The sequence below is a fragment of the Pseudorca crassidens genome, chromosome 15, assembly GCF_039906515.1.
Source record: "Pseudorca crassidens isolate mPseCra1 chromosome 15, mPseCra1.hap1, whole genome shotgun sequence".
In the NCBI taxonomy this organism is placed as follows: Eukaryota; Metazoa; Chordata; class Mammalia; order Artiodactyla; family Delphinidae; genus Pseudorca; species Pseudorca crassidens.
The window spans coordinates 49,624,397-49,642,753 of record NC_090310.1 but is presented as its reverse complement, the minus strand read 5'-3'; the positions used below and the strand labels follow the sequence as shown (position 1 = coordinate 49,642,753).

The 18,357-nt window shown below is 41.8% G+C and overlaps 1 long non-coding RNA gene across 1 annotated transcript in view; it reads right to left on the bottom strand.

Annotated features, from left to right (window-relative positions):
* Nucleotides 1-13,446: 13,446 nt before the first annotated feature.
* Nucleotides 13,447-18,357, bottom strand: part of LOC137207522 (uncharacterized) — a 180,737-nt gene continuing 175,826 nt past the window's right edge. The window contains exons 6-7 of the long non-coding RNA XR_010935136.1: nt 13,805-13,922; nt 13,447-13,525 (exon numbers count right to left, since the gene is read on the bottom strand). This is a non-coding gene — a long non-coding RNA (uncharacterized lncRNA). The remainder of the gene's footprint in view (nt 13,526-13,804; nt 13,923-18,357) is intronic.

The following is an 18,357-nucleotide window of genomic DNA, read 5'->3' as shown; positions in this document are numbered from 1 at the left end:
TTCCTCTAGCTTGGCTTTTCTTAAGTTTTTGTTCCTCAGATCTTAAAAATCACCTCTCCCTTGCAGATTCCACCGTATCGTGATAATAAATTCAGTGTTTATAATTCTCATGGAAGTTTTTAACATTTCAGTACATGTTTTTTTTTTTTTAATCCAAAAACATGATGTGTAGAATGTGAAACAAAGAAAAATATGTCAGGAGTCACATTACTAATCAGTGAGTAAACAATACTATATAATAGATCAATATTATAAATTTTGTGGTTTAAATGTGTTATATGCATCTTATTTTTGTCATCTTAATTTATCCATTTTTGATAGAGTTTTGTTAAAATCTCCAATGTTACTGTGTTTGTTCATTTCTCCTGGTAATTCTGCAAGTTTTACTTTTATTAAGCTTAAAGGTTATGTTGTTGAGTGCCTACAAATTTATAATCAGCATGGATTCCTATTGGCTTTTTTTTCATAATTATATGGTATCTTTTTTATGCTAATAACATCTTAAATTTTATTTTATCAGGTATTACTTTTCTTACACTGGTTTTTTTTTACTAAGAATTTGTTTTGTTTTTCATGCCTTTATTTTGAATCTTTCTATGTGGAATTGTTTTAGATTTTTTTTGTTTTATGGAAGCAGCCTATTTCAAATTCAATTTTACAAACTGTGATTTTTAATATGAAAGTCTAATCTATTTACATCTTCTGTGAGTCTAGTGGGGTTTATTTCTGTCACCTTATTTTTGGTTTCAGATAACCATGCTTTTTCTTTATTGCTGTTTTCTCTTCCTCTGCCTTCTGTTGGTTTGGCAAAATGTTCTACTTTCCCTTTTTTATTTGCTTTACAATGAATTATTTTGCTTGTGTGTTTGTTTTGGGGCCCATCTGGGCCCTAATCTGAAGCTAAGTTCTATTACCAGCAGTCACACTGGGGACGTGGCAGATCCAGGCTCAGATCAATGACCCAGTTTTCACAGCTCCTGGTCGTGCAGATGTGACTATGTCCCCACCCTTCTCAGGCTTCGGCTCCCTAGGAACCCTATTCTCAAGAAAAGACCTTCCTAAGTGGAGGTGTTCATCCAAGCATCATCATCTTCTGTGGAACTCTTCCGGTCCTCTTGACCTGGAAGTAACAAAAACCCCTTGTGACTACTGCTTATTTCACATTCAAAGTGCCACAAAGTCTTACCTTCTGCTCTGCTCATCATTTCGCTTTTCTATTCATTTCCTTGATTAGGGAAATGTTTGGCTTTTATCTGAGTCCAGCCATGTCTTTTTAAGTACATATTTTTTTCTCTCTTGCTGTATGATTTGAACAAAGATGCCATCTTGACCTGAAGACTCGCTATTCTCTTTCTAATTCTATGATTATGACCAAAACATCATCCCATCTCACTCAAGACATCCCTTCTGATTCTCAAAAGACTGTTTTGGAAGTCAGAAAGCTGAACATTGACTGTTTCTTCTTTTCATTTTCTCTCTAATGATCTACTTATCCTCAAGGCAATGGAGATGTGTCTTACTGAGAAGATGAAACGTCGTGATAAAAATGAAATGATAAAAAGTGAAAGCTCAAAAATTACTACTTTGAGATGTTTTCTATATATGTCCTTAATAAGGCATGTGCTTCAAAGCCTAGCTTAAGCCATTCATGTGTGCATGGAATTAAACATAGACCGTTCTAGAAACAATTCAGCTGAGACTGAATTAGTGTGTCTTATTGACTTCCTCTAGCACTTTCTATTCCTGCTGGTGTGTCAGCTACAGGAACCTGGGAAAAATGAGGAGGAGAATGCAGCATTCTTTAGGCTCTGGGGAGTGAGGAGCAGAGAGGAAGAAGAGATGCTAGAAGTGGATTATCCCCTGAGGACTTTGAACACAAGACCAATTCTTGGCTTTCATGGGTGTGGGTAAAGAGATAACACCCGAGTAGCAAGATAGGAAACCCTCAGATAGGGGAGGGGAGTAAGAGAGAGTGACAACAAATGTCCCAACGTTTTGAAATACACACTTATGAACCGGTCACTGTGCTTACGTCCAAGATCCATTCCCTCTCCATTCTCTTCTGGCTGAACTTTTGTGACCCTGTGCTCTTCCAGGGCATGCCGAGTGCTCAGGTGAACCAGATCCCATGTGGATTTTATTTTTTTTAAAGTCAGTGCCTTGATCAGTTGAAGATTACTTCTCTTTTTTTTTTTTTTTTTGGCCTCTCCCGTTGCAGAGCACAGGCTCCAGACGCGCAGGCTCAGCGGCCATGGGTCACGGGCCCAGCCGCTCCGCGGCATGTGGGATCTTCCCAGACCGGGACGTGAACCCGTGTCCCCTGCATCGGCAGGCGGACTCTCAACCACTGCGCCACCAGGGAAGCCCCCATGTGGATTTTAATGCCTGTGAAACAAGACACACACAAGGTGGTACCCATGGCTGATGTGAACACATCAATAACAATCAGTGACTGTGGACTCAGCTTAAAAATTCTATCTCAGTATATATTTTTTAACGTCAGTACGCTAGAAATAGGGATAACAAAAACTGAAGCGAATCAAGAACAGAATTTTACTTTTAAAAATCATCTTTGGTGGATAGTATGATGACCAATCTTTTTGTTTTGTTTTGTTTTTAAATTAATTTATTTAGTTGCTTTGGGTCTTAGTTGTGGCAGGCAAGCTCCTTAGTTGCAGCAGGCTGTCTCCTTAGTTGCAGCTCGAGGGCTCCTTAGTTGTGGCTCGCTGGCTCCTTAGTTGTAGCATGCAAACTCTTAGTTGCGGAATGCATGTGGGATCTAGTTCCCTGACCAGGGATTGAACCTGGGCCCCCTGCACTGAGAGTGCAGAGTCCCAATCACTGCACCACCAAGGAAGTCCCATGACCAGTTTTATGTAAGCTTGGCTAGGCTATACTCCCCAGTCATTCAATCAAACATTAAAGGTGTTGCCATGATGGTATATTATAGATGTACTAATGTCTACAACCAGTAGATTTTAAGTAAAGGCGATTATATTCAATAATCTGGATGGGCCACCCCCAATCAGTTGAAAGGCCTTAAAAGCATAACTGATGTTTCCCTGAGGATGAAGAAATTCCGCCTGTGGACTGTAACTTCAGCTTGTGCCCAAGAATTTCTGGACCTCTCTTCCTGATGGGCCACTCTATGAATTTTAGAGTTGCCTTGCCAGTCCTCATGATTGCAAAGGCTAATTCCTTATGATAGATCTCTTGATACAGAAGTATGTGAGTTTGTGTGTATGTGTGTGTGCCTGTCTGTCTGTCTGTGTGTCCTACTGGATCTTTTTCTCTTGTGGAACACTGACTGATACAGATTTTTATAGTAGAAGTGTTTTGAGAGGGATAGAATCTTAAGAACGAGGTTTCTAAATTGATTCTGAGTTTTCTGGAATAAATTCTCTAGTTTGATTAGACCTAAAGACACTAATGAATATTTCTAGTGGTAAAGAGGGTACTGATAATACACAGTATGATGTGGCAGTAGAGATAGACAAAATATCACCATTGGATACTATCAAATACCTATAAAGGGTAGGGTTCTGGGTAGCCATGTGTTTGATATTGTACAACATTTTGGACAACCTAAGGAATATAATGGATTTGGCCGGTTGCTCCTACTTGCGCTGGAGAAAGTAGGGAAAGGGCAAATGACTTGAAAGGTTCTACACCTTCCCTGAAAGAAACCTTTATCTCCTGTAGCTGCAGTGCTGAGATTTCTAAAAACAAAATCCACAGTCTCATCCTGAGAGTGGCTGAATTATAATGCAGATTGAATTCTCAACCTTATGGATGTCCTCTGTTAAGGTGAGGCCATTGATTAAGAAGGAAAGGGATCCTGAAAATTAGAATCAGGACATATAGAAGATCCCAGTGAACCTGGGTGCACTGAACCCGTAAATTCTGCTGAATCTTCTTTGGCAATAGAAGAGGCCATTTTACTTCTGTTGGAGGAGGTTCAACCTGCTTTGCCTGAAGAAGCCGTAATGAGGCTCGCCTGAGGTAGTTGCCTTGAAAGACACTCTTGACTCCTCTCAGGAACTATCCCCACCATTCATTTTTGCTTCTAGACCTATAATGAGACTCAGTTTCCAACTGGCTCCAGAGAATGAGATGCAAAGTGTGACCTGTAATGAAGTACACTACACACCCAAAAAACAGCATGATTTTCCAATTTATACAGACAGATATTTGGGTAATATGTGTCAGGATGGATATTAAGGATGTGGGATAACAGTGTAAGGAATATATAGTTTTATCAGACCTTATTTATTGATATGGGCCCACTAAGCAGAGTTTCTTCATTTAATGTTGCAGCTGAGGGGTTAGAAAATCTCTATCAGTTTGTTTGCTGGTTTGCTGAAACATGGACCAAAAGGTAACTTACATTAAATGAGGTGGAAATGCCAGGACTGCCTTTTTATGCTGTAGAGGAAGGTATCCAAAGTCCTAGGGAAACTGAAATGTCAGAATGGATTCATCATTTAAGACCTACTCACCCACCCTGGGACCATCCTTTCACCAGATGTGAGAAATAAATTTGTGAGGGGAACCCAGCATCCTTGAAGAGCTCTGTGACTGCTCTTCTCTGCAGGTCAGAAATTACCTTGGGAGCTGCTGCCTGCCGCCAAACACTGATCCTTAAATGAAATGGGGATAATTAGATCCCGGGGTGGCAGGGCCAAGTACCACAACTTAATTACCAAATTAAAGTGGGCATGGTTACCATAATGGACCGTGGAATCAAGGCAGTAATAAGAATAATCTGACTGTCTGATGCCTATGATGTTGGCTAATTGATCATGGTGTCCCTCAAAAAGAAATAGATAGGCAGTCTATTAAATTCTTACTTGATTTGTATAAGTGATTGGTTCTAGGTGAAGTGAATAGAAATCTAATTTATATCACCAAAACAGAGATTCATGTCTCCTCAATCAATTCCCAGATTTGATTCAATTTTAAGACTCAGAACCCCTTGAATAAAGAGGAGGGCCTGTCTCCTTGAGGAATGACTTCACCTCACTGCCAAAAATTTATACATTTTACTGCAACAGACACCTATGCCAGATATGATTTGCTTTTCCTGAACACAATAGTCCTGCCAAAACTGTGGATGTACAGAATGCCTTATTCACTGTCACTGTATTCCACACAGTGTATCATCCAGTCAATCAAGGAACTCACTTCACAGCAAATGAAGTGCAGCCCTAGGCCCAGGATTATGAAATCCATCATGTTTCCCATTATACTGAAGCAGATACTTCAAAGAACACTGGGATGGCCTTTTGAAGATTCAGTGACAGTCCCAGTGAGATGGAAATACGTTTCAAAGCTGTGGTTAATATCTAAATCAGCATCCAAAATATGGTGCTGATTTTCTCATAGCCAGGATTGACAGGTCCAGGAATCAAGAGATGGAAATGGGAGAGGTATCACTCACTGTTACTGCAAATGACCCAGTAGCAAAATCTTTGCCTTCTATCTCCATGACCTTATGCTATGATGGTCTAGAAGTCTTAGTTCCAAAGGAAGAAATTCTTCTACTAGGAAACATAAAAAGGATTCCATTGAAACAGAAGTTCAGACTGCCACCTGGCCACTTGGGGCTCCTCCTGCCTCTGAATCAACAGGCAAAGACAATATTACTCTACTGACTGGGGTGATTGATCTTGATTACCAAGTAGAAATTGGGTTGTAATTGGAAGTGCAAAGGAGAATATCTGGAATACAGGAGATCCCTTAGGTTGTCTCTCGGAGCTACCATGCCCTGTGATTCAAGTCAATGGAAAACTACAACAGTCCAATGAAGGTAGGACTGCTAATGGTCCAGACCCTTCAGGAATGCAGGAATGATGGTCTGAGTCACCCCACAAGGCAAAGAAACATGACTAGCTGAGGTGCATGCTGAGGGTAGAGGGAATACGGAATGGGTTGTGGAAGAAGGTACTTTAGCTATGTGGCTAAAACCATGTGGCCAGTTGCTGAAATTAAGGCTTTAACAGTTATAATATGCCTTTTTGTTTTGTTATGCACATGTTTATGTGTGTATGAATAGCAAATATTTTTTGTCTTTTCTCTCTTACCCCCTTATCTTATAAGATGTATTAATAATAGTTAACTTTGCTCCATTGTATTTAATTTACAGGATACCAAGGAGAAGAGAGAACATCACCCAAGGACTTTGGATTCTCTTCTGGGGAAAGATTAGAACACTTTCAGTTGTAATAGGATAGTTAGTTACATCATTTTAGATGGAAGTGTGCCTCTGTTACTGTCTTTATTTTGTTATTAAATATGGTTTAAGGAGATGTATATGGGCACCAAGTCCATAAGGGGTAGACTGTGATGTTTCATATGTCAAAACTTTGCTAGGCTCCAGTCCCTAGTTATTCAACCAAACAGTAATCTGTGTGCACCTGACTGTTACAGACAGGCAGAGAAAAAATAAAACCCAACCCCCCAACTTTTCATGTTCCCTTCTAAAAAGCATTCGTCTTCCAAAATAAGGGTTATATATACTACTGATTAGTAATAGTTAGATGTTTTATATATAGTGTCTCATTTAATCCTCACCTTGGCCTGTGAGAATGAATAATTGGAACACAGAGTGAATAACTAGCTTGAAATCTTTCAGCTAGTGAATTCAAGATCAGGATTTAAATTCAAATTGTCTGACTCCAAAACTCAGCGTTTTCCACTGAGACACATAGACACTACTATAACTACAAATTTCATAAACACTAAGAAACAGCATATGCTTCTATACAAACTGCTCGACCTTGAATTCCAGACTTCTTTTTCATGAACCCTTATCTTACTCACAGAGAATAGGAATTTTTTTGTGAACTAAGTGATAGCCTTTAACAGCCTTAAGACTCTTTAAAAAAACCTTCTGTTTGTTTTGTATTTGAACACTTGCTGAAAGGAGACTGCCTAATTTAAAGAAAACAGGGAGTCAAAGCTACAGCCCAGCCATCTCCCCATTCCTTGGTTGTGTACTTGGGCAAATCACTTAAATCTGCTGAGCCTCTTTTTTACTCTTCAATAATTAAGATATAATAATAATAATGAAGAGGTAATAATCCTTATCTAAAATTTTCACAAAATGGTTCTGAAGACTCTTTGAGACACCATAAGCGAAGCTACTGTATACATTTAAGAACTGAATTCAATATTTATCTTTTCTACTGTCTTAGACTGTTTGATAATAGTTCTATATCTTGCTCACTTTTGCACATGACCTTATGCAAAATAGTTGCACAATAAATACAGGTTGGATTAGGTGAATAGTAGGTACTAAATAAATAACAGGTGATAAACTCCATGAAGGCACTGGTTATGTGTGTTGTTTTCATTGCTGTATCTCCAGTATCCAATATTATACCAGCATATGATAAAAATAAATGAATGAAAATTAAAATAGCATATTGATCAATAGATCAATTTCCAGGGTCTTTCACTGGTGGATGTTGGGAAAGAAACTCTCCAAGCCCATTTACAACTTCCCTTTCCTCACTGTCCCTTTCAAGCTTCCATTATTTATGTTCATCCTTAAATGACCAAACTTCTTAAACGTATAGCCTGAACCACAGCAATCCTTTTTTTACTACCCCTTCTTCCCTATCTTCTCCTGAAACTGTGCCCTAAAAGTCAGCAGTAGTCACTGGCAGATGCATTATGAAAGTGGGAGATCCCATTTTACTCTTTTTTTTTTTTTTTGGCTCTATTTTCCCACCTCAAATCACTTAGATATTCAGATCAATCAGTTTTCCTTCATCGAGGGGATGTGCTGATGACTTGCTATGAAAAGAATAAACATTTGGAATTACTGTTGTGACAATCAAGTAACAAAAAACTATTAAATATTTGCAAAATGAGTGCATAAAAACTTTAAATTTTTTAAGGCTCAATTATCTTCCCTGCCAAATTAAGTTTTAGTGAGAAATACTCAGAAAGGTCTAAAACATAGCAAATTTAAATCGCATCATCAGACAGTTTGCTGGTAGCATTCTTGTAAGAAAGAGGAACTTAGATGTTTTTCCTCTAGTAGTTTACAGTCTCTGATTTCCCTTTGCTCTTTTTCAGTGCTTTCCACCTCATGGGTTGGCCTATTGGTCAGCAGGGGGATTGAGATAGAGCTACTTGGTGCATGGTAACCGTGTTATCTTCCCCAGAGCTCATCGCTGCCAACCCACGTACTGTGGCCAAGATGAAGTTAGAACTCTAATGAACCCAGCAGTATCCTTTGAAGGAAGGAAGGAAGGAAGGAAGGAGGGGGCAGGGCGGAGGGAGAAAAGCTGAAAGAGGAAATATTTAATTCCCATGAAGATGTTCATATAATATTTAATAGCAGAAGAGATTCTCACAAAATTCTAAAATACCAAGACATAGATTACTCATCCTAATATTTAAGACTTATGCTTCAATGTTAAACTCATAATTTTCAGGGTGAAGAAGCAGGAAATAATGGAAACTTCTATCAGGTCAATAAGGTGTTTTTTTCCTTTCCTTTTCTTCTTGTTTAATATAAACAGCCCATGACTCCTGAGATAGTTAAGTAAGACCCCTTGCCCCCAGTAATTGCCTAATGAGCCACAGAGTTCTCTCTGTCAAGAGCTCTTGGAAGAACATGTAGGGTTGAGAAGCACTATCCTGGGCCTGGTGGCTCAGCTCCCGAGACGTGAGTTCTGACGGCAGAGGAACCCGTGGGGCCGGAGAGAACCCAACGTGAGCCTGAGCAGGTTAGCCTTCACTTTGGAGAAAATTCAGAAGTTCCAGGAGAATTTTCACCAAACGCAGGCTCTAGATACAGGGTTCCCTTCTCCTGTGCTAGACCCCATGTGAAACTGCTGCGGTGGAACAAAAGAGATCTCCAAACTTACTCTTTTCAAAATCCATATCTCTGATGGCTGGAGAAGCCAATGCTAGGAGCTGCATCTTCCACCTTAGACTGTAGGCGCTTGTCACTGGAAGTTACAATGCCTGCAGGACTGCTGTCCCCGTCACTCAAACACAAGAAAGAGGCTCAGGTTTCTGAACTTGAGTTTTCTCATCTATAAGAAGGTGAGTGGGAACAGACAGGTGAATTGTAAGAGCACTATTATGTGACAGCTCTATTTTTGACCAAAGACAAGCCTGCTGAGTTATTATTTTCCAGCACGTTCACTCCTGGGAGTCCAGTGGTTTGGGAGGGAGAGTAGGAATACGTGGATATTCCTTTGTCTGAGTCCAGGGGGCAGCAGCGTCTCAGGTAAAGAGAGGCCAGTGAGGATAAACGGCATATAGGAAATACTGTATCTTCCACCTCTTAAACCCTGAGGTGAGGAGACGTGTGTCCACCAAAATGAATTTTTTTAAAGAAACAAAATCTTCTGAAATCATGCACTAGTTCTAAAGAAACTCTGGCTCCCAGGAGATCCTCAGAACATAAAACTCACTGGTGCAATGATAATATTTCTCCTGAAGGGTTTCCCTTTGATTTTCTTGGGTGGGTTTTTGGTGAGAGCAGAAACCTCTTTCTTGGCATCCTCTTTCTTGATGACAAGGACTTTTTATTTTTCCAAGATGTGCCTGGCAAGCCCCAAAGCCAGGGAAACAAGATTGGGAGGCCTGATGTTACACAATGCGTTACAAGTGAGACCCAAAGCTGTTCTGGTTTCCTGGTTCCTCCTGACCCAACACAATGTGTTGTCAGCACTCAGGAGTTTCCCACCTAGTAGCAAATCTGCATCTTGACTCTATTTTTCCGTTTTCATTAGTGCGAAGGAAGGAAGGTAACTCAGTAGCTGAAGACTCAGAGGATTCTAAAGGAATTGTCAACTTTTTTTCCCCCGTGTGGCTTTAAGCCCAGTGCTTGCAGCAGAAGCCTTTGAAATCCTTGCAGCTCAGGAAGCTGAGGTTTCTGAAGGAATGAATATGCATGGCGCGCGTAATCTACAATTTATTAGCCTGCTTCGCTGGTCATTATTGAGATTTGACTGTAATGCTCAGTGGCACTAACATCCTCTCCACATCTCCCTAATAACATTTACGGTCAGTAATAATATTAGCTCAGTCCTTGAGCTGTGCTCTGCGGAATGAATCTGCCCAGTCTTATCTCGTCTCGTTACTCTTAACAGGGCTCCCGGAGTCATATCACACTCCAGTGACACGCCATACAGAGAGACATCTTTTAAATGTTTTCTCTGACAGATTTCACTTGAGATGCTAGCCTTTTCATTAGTGCGACGCACCAGGAAGTGACAGATTATAGTGGAAGCGCTGATTCTCCAGGCGAGCATGGTAGCCATAGGACGTCCCAACAGTACTGAGGGATTCGAGAAGACAGCCATGAGTATGTCCAGGGAAGGCTCTTTGAAGATGTTCCCTCAGCCCAGGTGGGCACTGTGGGTGCCCCTTCCAGATGCTCTCCTATGACTCTTATCAGCATTGTGCACCCATTCCCCAGCTCTGCATGCTTTGCTAGTCATGGTTGTCTCCTGTCTCGGTGGGCAGCGCAGCTGCGCAGACCTGCCTCGAAAAGGAGCCCAAGCTGGTGACTGACAGGTACAGAAGCAAAAAAGCCCAACCTCCTTGCCTTGAGTTGACACTTATGCTCCAGAGCCCCTTGCGGGACCCAGCTGTGGCTAGGGTTTCACTTGCAATCACACCCGTGCTTGGCTTCCTCCCTCTCCCTTTCCTGTTTCCCATTACTTACTGGCCTCTCTAGGGAGCCCTTCCTTGATAAATCACTTTCACAGGAACGTTTGGCTCGGAGTCCGCTTCTGGGAGAACCTGATCTCAGATGCATCAGGCAGGCCCTGACTCTCCAGCTGTGCGCAAGCCTCGTGGCCATTCTGCTTCTGAATGTGTCCCTCTACAGCAAGAAAATCTCCTGGCAGCCCAAACGGTGTGTCCTCCCAAACCTCTCCGCCCCCACTCAAGGCCCAGGGCCTGCCAGCCTTCTGTCCAGAACGGCCTAAAGGAATCTGCATTTTTTGGATAGCTCACCACTGTCATTTATGTAAATACTTCCATTTATCTCTTTGCACCAACCATTTCAAGTACATATTAGTAGAACCATTTTATAGTTTTAGGAAACTGAAGTTCAGAAAGGTTATAAAAACCGAACAAATTCCCACACTCAAAAGATGCAAGGCCTTTAACCCAAGCCTTTAACTCCAAGTCCAGTGAATTTTTCACATCCTACAATGGCCCCGCTACAGCCAGGACACAATGTTCCCAACTGAGAGTATCAGTAATGTTGAGATGACTACATCATGACCGTGGTCATCCATGTCCCCTCTGTTGACTAACACGAGTGACTGTTGTTCTTTACCAATGACAATCCTAGCTTCACTTTGGTCCTCCTGCCTTCTAGACAAAATTTACCCTAATTTCTTGGCAGTATCTAATCTAGAACCAGCCCCTGCTTCCTAAATTTCTCCTTAAATTTATCATAAGCCCAAACTGTATCAAGAGCCTTCTCCCCACCCCCGCTTACTGCAATGCTCCCAGGCTTTCTCTGAATTCTATTCTCCTTTGCTGCAGCTGCCTAACCAAACCTAACTTTGTTGACTTTAGGTATGTTCTTTATGGTATCATCATCCAGATTTCATCACCCATCAAGTTATTTTCCAAAATAATTTCTTGTGAATAATTATGCTGTTGACTAGCACGATGTTTCATGAAAGTTTACGTGTTATTGATTGCAAAATGCACATGTAACACTAAAAAGAAGAAAACAGCTGCCAGTTAAATTATGACACCATGCCTTTATGATAGTCTTGTACAACACATGAATCAATCACATCAGCTTCCTGTCGCTTTGTTTATTTTTTCACATATTCCAAGAGATGTGATAATTTCCCCGACTTTAGTTGCATTGGTTGGCTTGGGATAGGTCCCATTTTTTTCCTTGTACCTCAATAACAAATCTTCACTACTTTACTTGTGAAAATCTTCCTTTCTTTATTCACATAAAGCAATTGGTGTGGCTTTGCAAGAAAATATGGAATTGCATTCATTCTTCTAACATCAAATATTTGCTTCATTAATATATAATTTATACCCCAAAGCTCTAGTATGCATTTCTGCCTTCAGAATATTTCACTTCAAGATCAAGTTATGAAGACAATTAAACAGAACACAGATAGTACCAACATGACACATAAAGTAAATGAATGGATGACCAAGTTTTTGTAGGCACACGCAATGCTGCTAGGTCCTAACTTTGACCTAACTCCCAGGGATTATAAGAAGAAAGATGTATCATGATTCTGGCAATATCAGAATGTGGAAAAGCATGCATCGTAGTATTGATGAAATATATGAAGGTAGCTGCAGTTAATTTTTATCTTGAATAGAATTTCCATCCTACTGATTTACAATTAAGTATAAAATAGAAAAAGACCATTTTTAAAAGGAGCAGAAGCAAATAAGAATGGTGTTAAACTTTCTCTCAACTAAAGGAAACATGTGAAGTCACATAGTTTTTCTTCTTTTAGAAAAGGAAAACATATTTACATCGATAGAGACTAAATATTCCTAGGACCTACACCTAAGTAGTGATGTTAGTAATATTGCCTTTCAATACATATTCAATTATGGTTTTGAAGAAAAATGATCAACTCCCAATAAATGATGTAATGAATGTAATGAATATTCATATACATAGACAGGTGAAAAAGGGAGATGTCTGGGTTAGATGGAAAAGGATTTGCCTTGATTCCAGCCCTTGCCAGAAGTCAACTGCTTACAAAACATCCCAACCCTAGTGACCCACTCCATCGCACTCAGTACTGGGTGACCTACTCATTCCTTGTAAGAGGTCAACCCTTAGCATATATAGTAGGTACTATTGGTGCTTCACCCAAACCTCATTTTATGGCCTGTTTAACACCTCCCTCAGCTGCTGTGAGTACTGGATGCTAATGGCTCAGAGCAGCCCTCTACTTTAATTGGCTTTCGACAACTGAAATCACTTCACCTGTATGTAGGTAGACTGAGAGGTAAGTAGGGAGGTTGGTCATTCCCCCATCCCCCGAAATGGCCAGCAGCCAATGTTTTCAGCCAAGGGCAGTAGGGGGCAAGTACAAATCGACTCTCCTTGCCTCAGGTGGAAATTACTCTGTAGTGCAATTTATGCTCTAGAACTCCCCAGGCAATGAGGCTTAAAGCTAGAATCATATTCTTACTTGACCCCATCCCCTACCTTAAATTGCTGCCTTTATTCCCCTCACCCATGTCTCCTTTGAGAGCCCCCCTCTCAATAAATTGCCTCCACAAGAATCCCCATCTCTAGCTCTAGACCCAACAGAACCTAAGACACAAGTAAACCCCATCCCAAGGTTCTCTGCATTTTCATATTGAACTTATTCCTTTCTCTCTCTCTCTCTCTCTCTCTCTCCATGTGCACTTAATTCTGCTCACAGAACCTAAATCAGGAAGAAAACCCTGGCTTCACCTACACTAACTCTGCATCTGCTCTTACCTCGTCTCATGAAGAGGAAGAGAAACTTCAAGTTACAGTCTCCATCCATCCACCCTGGAGTAAGGAAATAAAGAGATGGAAACTTCTCAGGCACTGACTAGAGATCATTCCAGAGCTAATGGAGATATTCCTTTGGAAAAGTCAGTTTTCAAACACTAGGCTTTGCTGACATTCATCCACGCCCTTTAGTAAGTTTCATCCACCACCCCCCCCCCCCCTTTAGTAAGTTTCATCCTCATGTGTTGTTTTCCAAGGAGGCTCTTTTGAGTCCGGTCATCTCTCTCTCCACTTCCCCTTCCCTTAGGCCAGGTATGCTGTCATTGGCAGACTTACCTGTGCAAGCTCGGTTCCCCCTGGGCCTCCTCCCCTCCTCACTGTGCTTGTTTTTCATAAGTCCTTTCTTTTTCCACATTCAGCAATGATATGTACGTTGCTTTTGCTATGGACAGTTCTGAAAACAAAGCCCCAAAGAATTTGAATCAAAATGTCACTGTGTTGGAGAAAAAAAGAAATATCTTTTTGAATCAGAGACCTAGAAATTTCTTTGAGGTAATGTTTAAGCTTATTTATCCTCCTTTCCTAATACTTTATTTCCATCAAAAACATACTTTCTGCTGATTTAATTATCATTGTCTCACAGTCACTTAATAGATAGATGTTCAGCTTACAGCACTCTATATTCAACTCCTTAAGATTTTTCAACTCTTTAAATTCCACTCTGTTCCTTCCACATCATTTATGCTGAAAGGTTTATCTTTTTCTTATATTCGGTCCCTGATTTATAGTTCCCAAACTCTCTTAGGAGATTTATAGAAATATAGATTTTATATTTAAAAAGAGCTTAGAAGAAATAAATTCTCTGAAACCCACTGGGTTGGGAGTTCTTTTTCATCCAGCTAGTTTCTCTTCTTTTTGATTTTATAAAGGGTAGAGATTTTGGTAATATCTTCAACTCCTAAATAAGCAGAAGGGAGCCCAGTTGCTCAGTCAATGATGAAATCATGGACCTTGGACCCAGATCAGCTCAACTAGGGGATCACAGCCTCCGACCAGCCTCTCCATCCTGTCTCCAGGCCATTTGAATCTTCTTGCCTTCTCCCATATCCTCAAAGTGTCAAGGAGAGACTAGAAGTGGGTTTAAATCAGGAGTCAACGACTTTCTGTAAAGGGCCCCTGGATAGAAGAAAAATGGGGGGGAGGGCATCAAGGGAGAACATCGATCATTAAGAAGCTAGATCAGGGGAGGGGAAGGGAACTAACATTTGTTTGACCACTGGGTGCCAATCACATCATTCTTTCATTCTTCTCAAGAGCCCTGTAAGGTACAGGATACTATTATTGCTTTTATCATTTTCAAAATGTGGAACTGAAGCTTAGAGTAACTGAGTAACCCACTCAGGGATGATGAGTTGATAAGCGGCAGAGCTGAAGCTCAATCCTACATCTCTCTTTTCCCGAGTCTGTTCCGTACTCTCCAGTGGCCATTCTTCCTTTTACTGCAGCTCCAAAGGGGTCTGAGATCCCAGACCTCTTTGAGATTCTGTTGCAAGCTATGGATCCCAGGGGGAAAAAAATACTCCTGTGCACTTTTGTACACAATTCCAGGAGCTTCACATTAATTTGCATGAAAAGTCAGGGCCTTCGCAAATCCCTCCAGGTCCTATTAGCCAGAGATATATTCCTTCAGAGAGAGTTGCTTTAGAAGCCTGAAATTATGTTAGGTACCAGCTGTCTACAGACCCTGAGACCCAGCACATTAATTCTGGGTGGCCCCCAAGACACCAAGCCAGCCCTGCAGTTGTGTTGGATGGAGAAAAGGAGGATGAGAGAGGGTAAACCTTTTCTGGAAATTTGCTTTTATGATTTTTTAGATTTTATTATACAATTGCCATGTGCTAGACAGTGGGCTTCATATCTTAGATGCACTATGTCACTCATCACCACTCCAGGAGGTAGACTGATTACTACAGCAGTGTATGAAGGAGGATATCATGGTCCATTAAAGAGGCAAAACGACTTAAGTCACACCCGTAGCAGAGAAAGGATTCAAACCAAGGAAGTTTATTCTCTAGGGTATGTGCTCTTAATCACTTACACTTCCAGAAAGCTTTCCATAGACCTGTAGGTAGAGATAGGCAGAGTTCTCCGTGTCCTACATAAAAACACTTGCAACCTCTGTGATGAATATTTATAATTTAAAGTGCCTGGTACTTTTGCTGTAGACATTGTTATTATTAAAAATGTGAAAGTAAATATTTATAAACAGCTGGTAGGGAAACTAGACTTCTGGAGAGGACTTTTGAGCTCAAATTGCTGCTCTGAGGTTTTCTTTTAAAAATGGAAATATGCAGACTGACTCTAAATAGAAACCTTCCTCCTATTCAAATGCTTGACTCTCCCGGCCCAGCTAAGGCTCCCCTAGAATTCAGCACTGGGTCCTCAGGAAAACGACTGCTTTGAAAAAGTTTAGCCACGACGAAATTCTACTGCTCACCCACTGCAATAGTAAAGCAATCAAGACTAGTAATACCAAGCATTGGAAAGGATGTGGAGCAACTGGAACTCTCAAACACTGCTATAGGAAGTGGAGAATGGTATAGCTCCTTGGCAAAATGGATGAGTAGTTCCTAATAATGTTAAATTCGTTCACCTGCCCTATGACCCAGAAATTTCGCTTCTAGGTACTTCCTGAGACAAATGATACCATAGAGCCATACAAAGACATGTGTAAGAAGATTCACTGCAGCTTTATTCATAAGAGCCACAAATCAGACACAACCCAAACGTCTATCAACCGATGAATGCTTAAATTGTGGTATAGCCACACAATGGCATGCTGCTCTATAAATGGAATGAACTGCTATTACTACTGATAATATACTACTACATGGATGGACATCAAAAACATTGTTCTGAGCAAACGAAGCCAGACAAAAAAGACTGTATCATTTCATTTATGTGACACTCTAGAAAATGCAAACTAATCTGTAGTGGCAGAAAGTAAATCAGTGGTTTCCTCTGATGGATGAGAGATGGAAACAAAAGGGCACGAGGGGATTTGTTGAAGTGATGGGTGTATCTGCACCTAGTTCTGTATCCTGATGGGTGGTGGATGGGTACCAGGGAAGTATGTACTTGTCAAAGCTCATTGATCCATATACTTAAAAACTGTGCTTTTTATTGTCTGTAAATTATACCTTAATAAAATAAGAGTACTGGAAGGAAAACAAACAGTATGGATGATGTATGTCCATCCTTGTTGGGCTCAGCTGAGGACCCAGCATCCTAAGGCACAGGCAGAAGTTTACCTCCAACACTTAGGAGAATCCAGGCAGGAAACAGACGTACCACCCCACTTTCCAAGCTCACCGAATGAAGTTACCAAAAGGGGCAATCTTTACATGCTTCCAAATACCAAAAAGCAGTGAGGATGGAAATAATCTGTCTTGACTTTCTCTGTGTTCAGCTCCTGGAGTCCCAGACCTGAGGAATGACTGTGAAATTCTTACTGTGGCACTTTGTTCTTACTGTTTGGATTGAATTTCCTTCCTGGTTGATCTGGTACTGGTTTGGACTACATTTGGGGATTCGACCTACCTGGGGCTGCAGTGGAAAGGCGCATGCCGTTACAAGAAAGTACATATTTTCGGTGGGACCTCTCCCTCGGGGATTCTGATAAGCCCCCTCCTCAGTAGCAGCACCGCCCCCCCAACCAGGGAAATGTATTGAGCAGAAGAGCAGGGGTCCAAGTAAAGGTCAAGCCCCACGGCCTTCAGAATAGAAATGTCTCTGCCAATTTTGATGCGCCTTCCAAGGTGACTAACCCTCTGACACGCCTAATGAATTTAGAGGCACATTAGCTTGATTTGCATAATAATATTTTTTTAAACACAGGGTTGCTTTGGAGAGTTAATTGCCTTCCCTGTTTTCCTTCCTGGAACTGAACTGCGGCGCTACCAATGCCCTCCAAATACCCTCCCAGAAAGCCCCGCGGAGGCAAACTTGTCGGAGGAGAGAACACAGAACAATCCACACCTTGCAAATGCTAAGAGGAAGAGCAATCTGGAATTGGCTGGCAAGTCAATCCGTAAAGCAAGATTGGGGAACAGGGCAAAGATCTTAAAAATCATTTTGCCTGGGTGAAAATACATTCCCCACTCCTGGAAAACAATGCCGTGTGCGGTTTTTCTCGCCCTTCTGCAGGCCGCCTCATCCTTCAGAGAGCAGTGTTGCCAAGGGACAGAAGGCCTCGAGGTGGTGGTTGCCAGGCGGCCAGAGGGCCGGCGCGGCTCTGCAGCGTGGCAGGCGGCCAGGACCCGGAGCAGCGCACGCAGCCTTCCTCAGAGCACCTGTCATCCTTCCCTTTGCATCGGGAACGCGCCACCTTCCCCCACCCCACGCTGCTTTTCCCTGCGGGGCTGCATGTTGTCTTTCCGGATGGCAGGTGCCCGCTGCCTTCCTCCCAGCAGCTGTGGGCGCTGGGGGAGGGGAGGGCCTTGTCAAGCGCATCCTTCGCCCTGGCACGCTCCTGCGTCCCAGGTATCAGTCAGCAGCAGGTGCTGTGACATGATGACCAACACTCACATCCTCGGTGACTGGATGCGTCGCGCGCTGTGTCTGAGAGTCGCCGACACCTCATCAATCATGGCCTTGATTAGGCCGCTCAGGGTCTCCGGCCTCAACTTTTGGCTCAGAACAGAATTTACTGCGAGCTGAACAGCCTTATTTCCAACGTGGGCGTAGGCGCCTTGTTTACAAGAATATCATCATCCAGCTAGAAGATCACATTTGCACTCAAACGGGCCAACCTTTTCTTGTCAACACTGCAGTTAGGTGTGCGTCAGGCTCAAGAATTTGCTGGGGAGTTTTGCTTTCCTTGGTCCCCC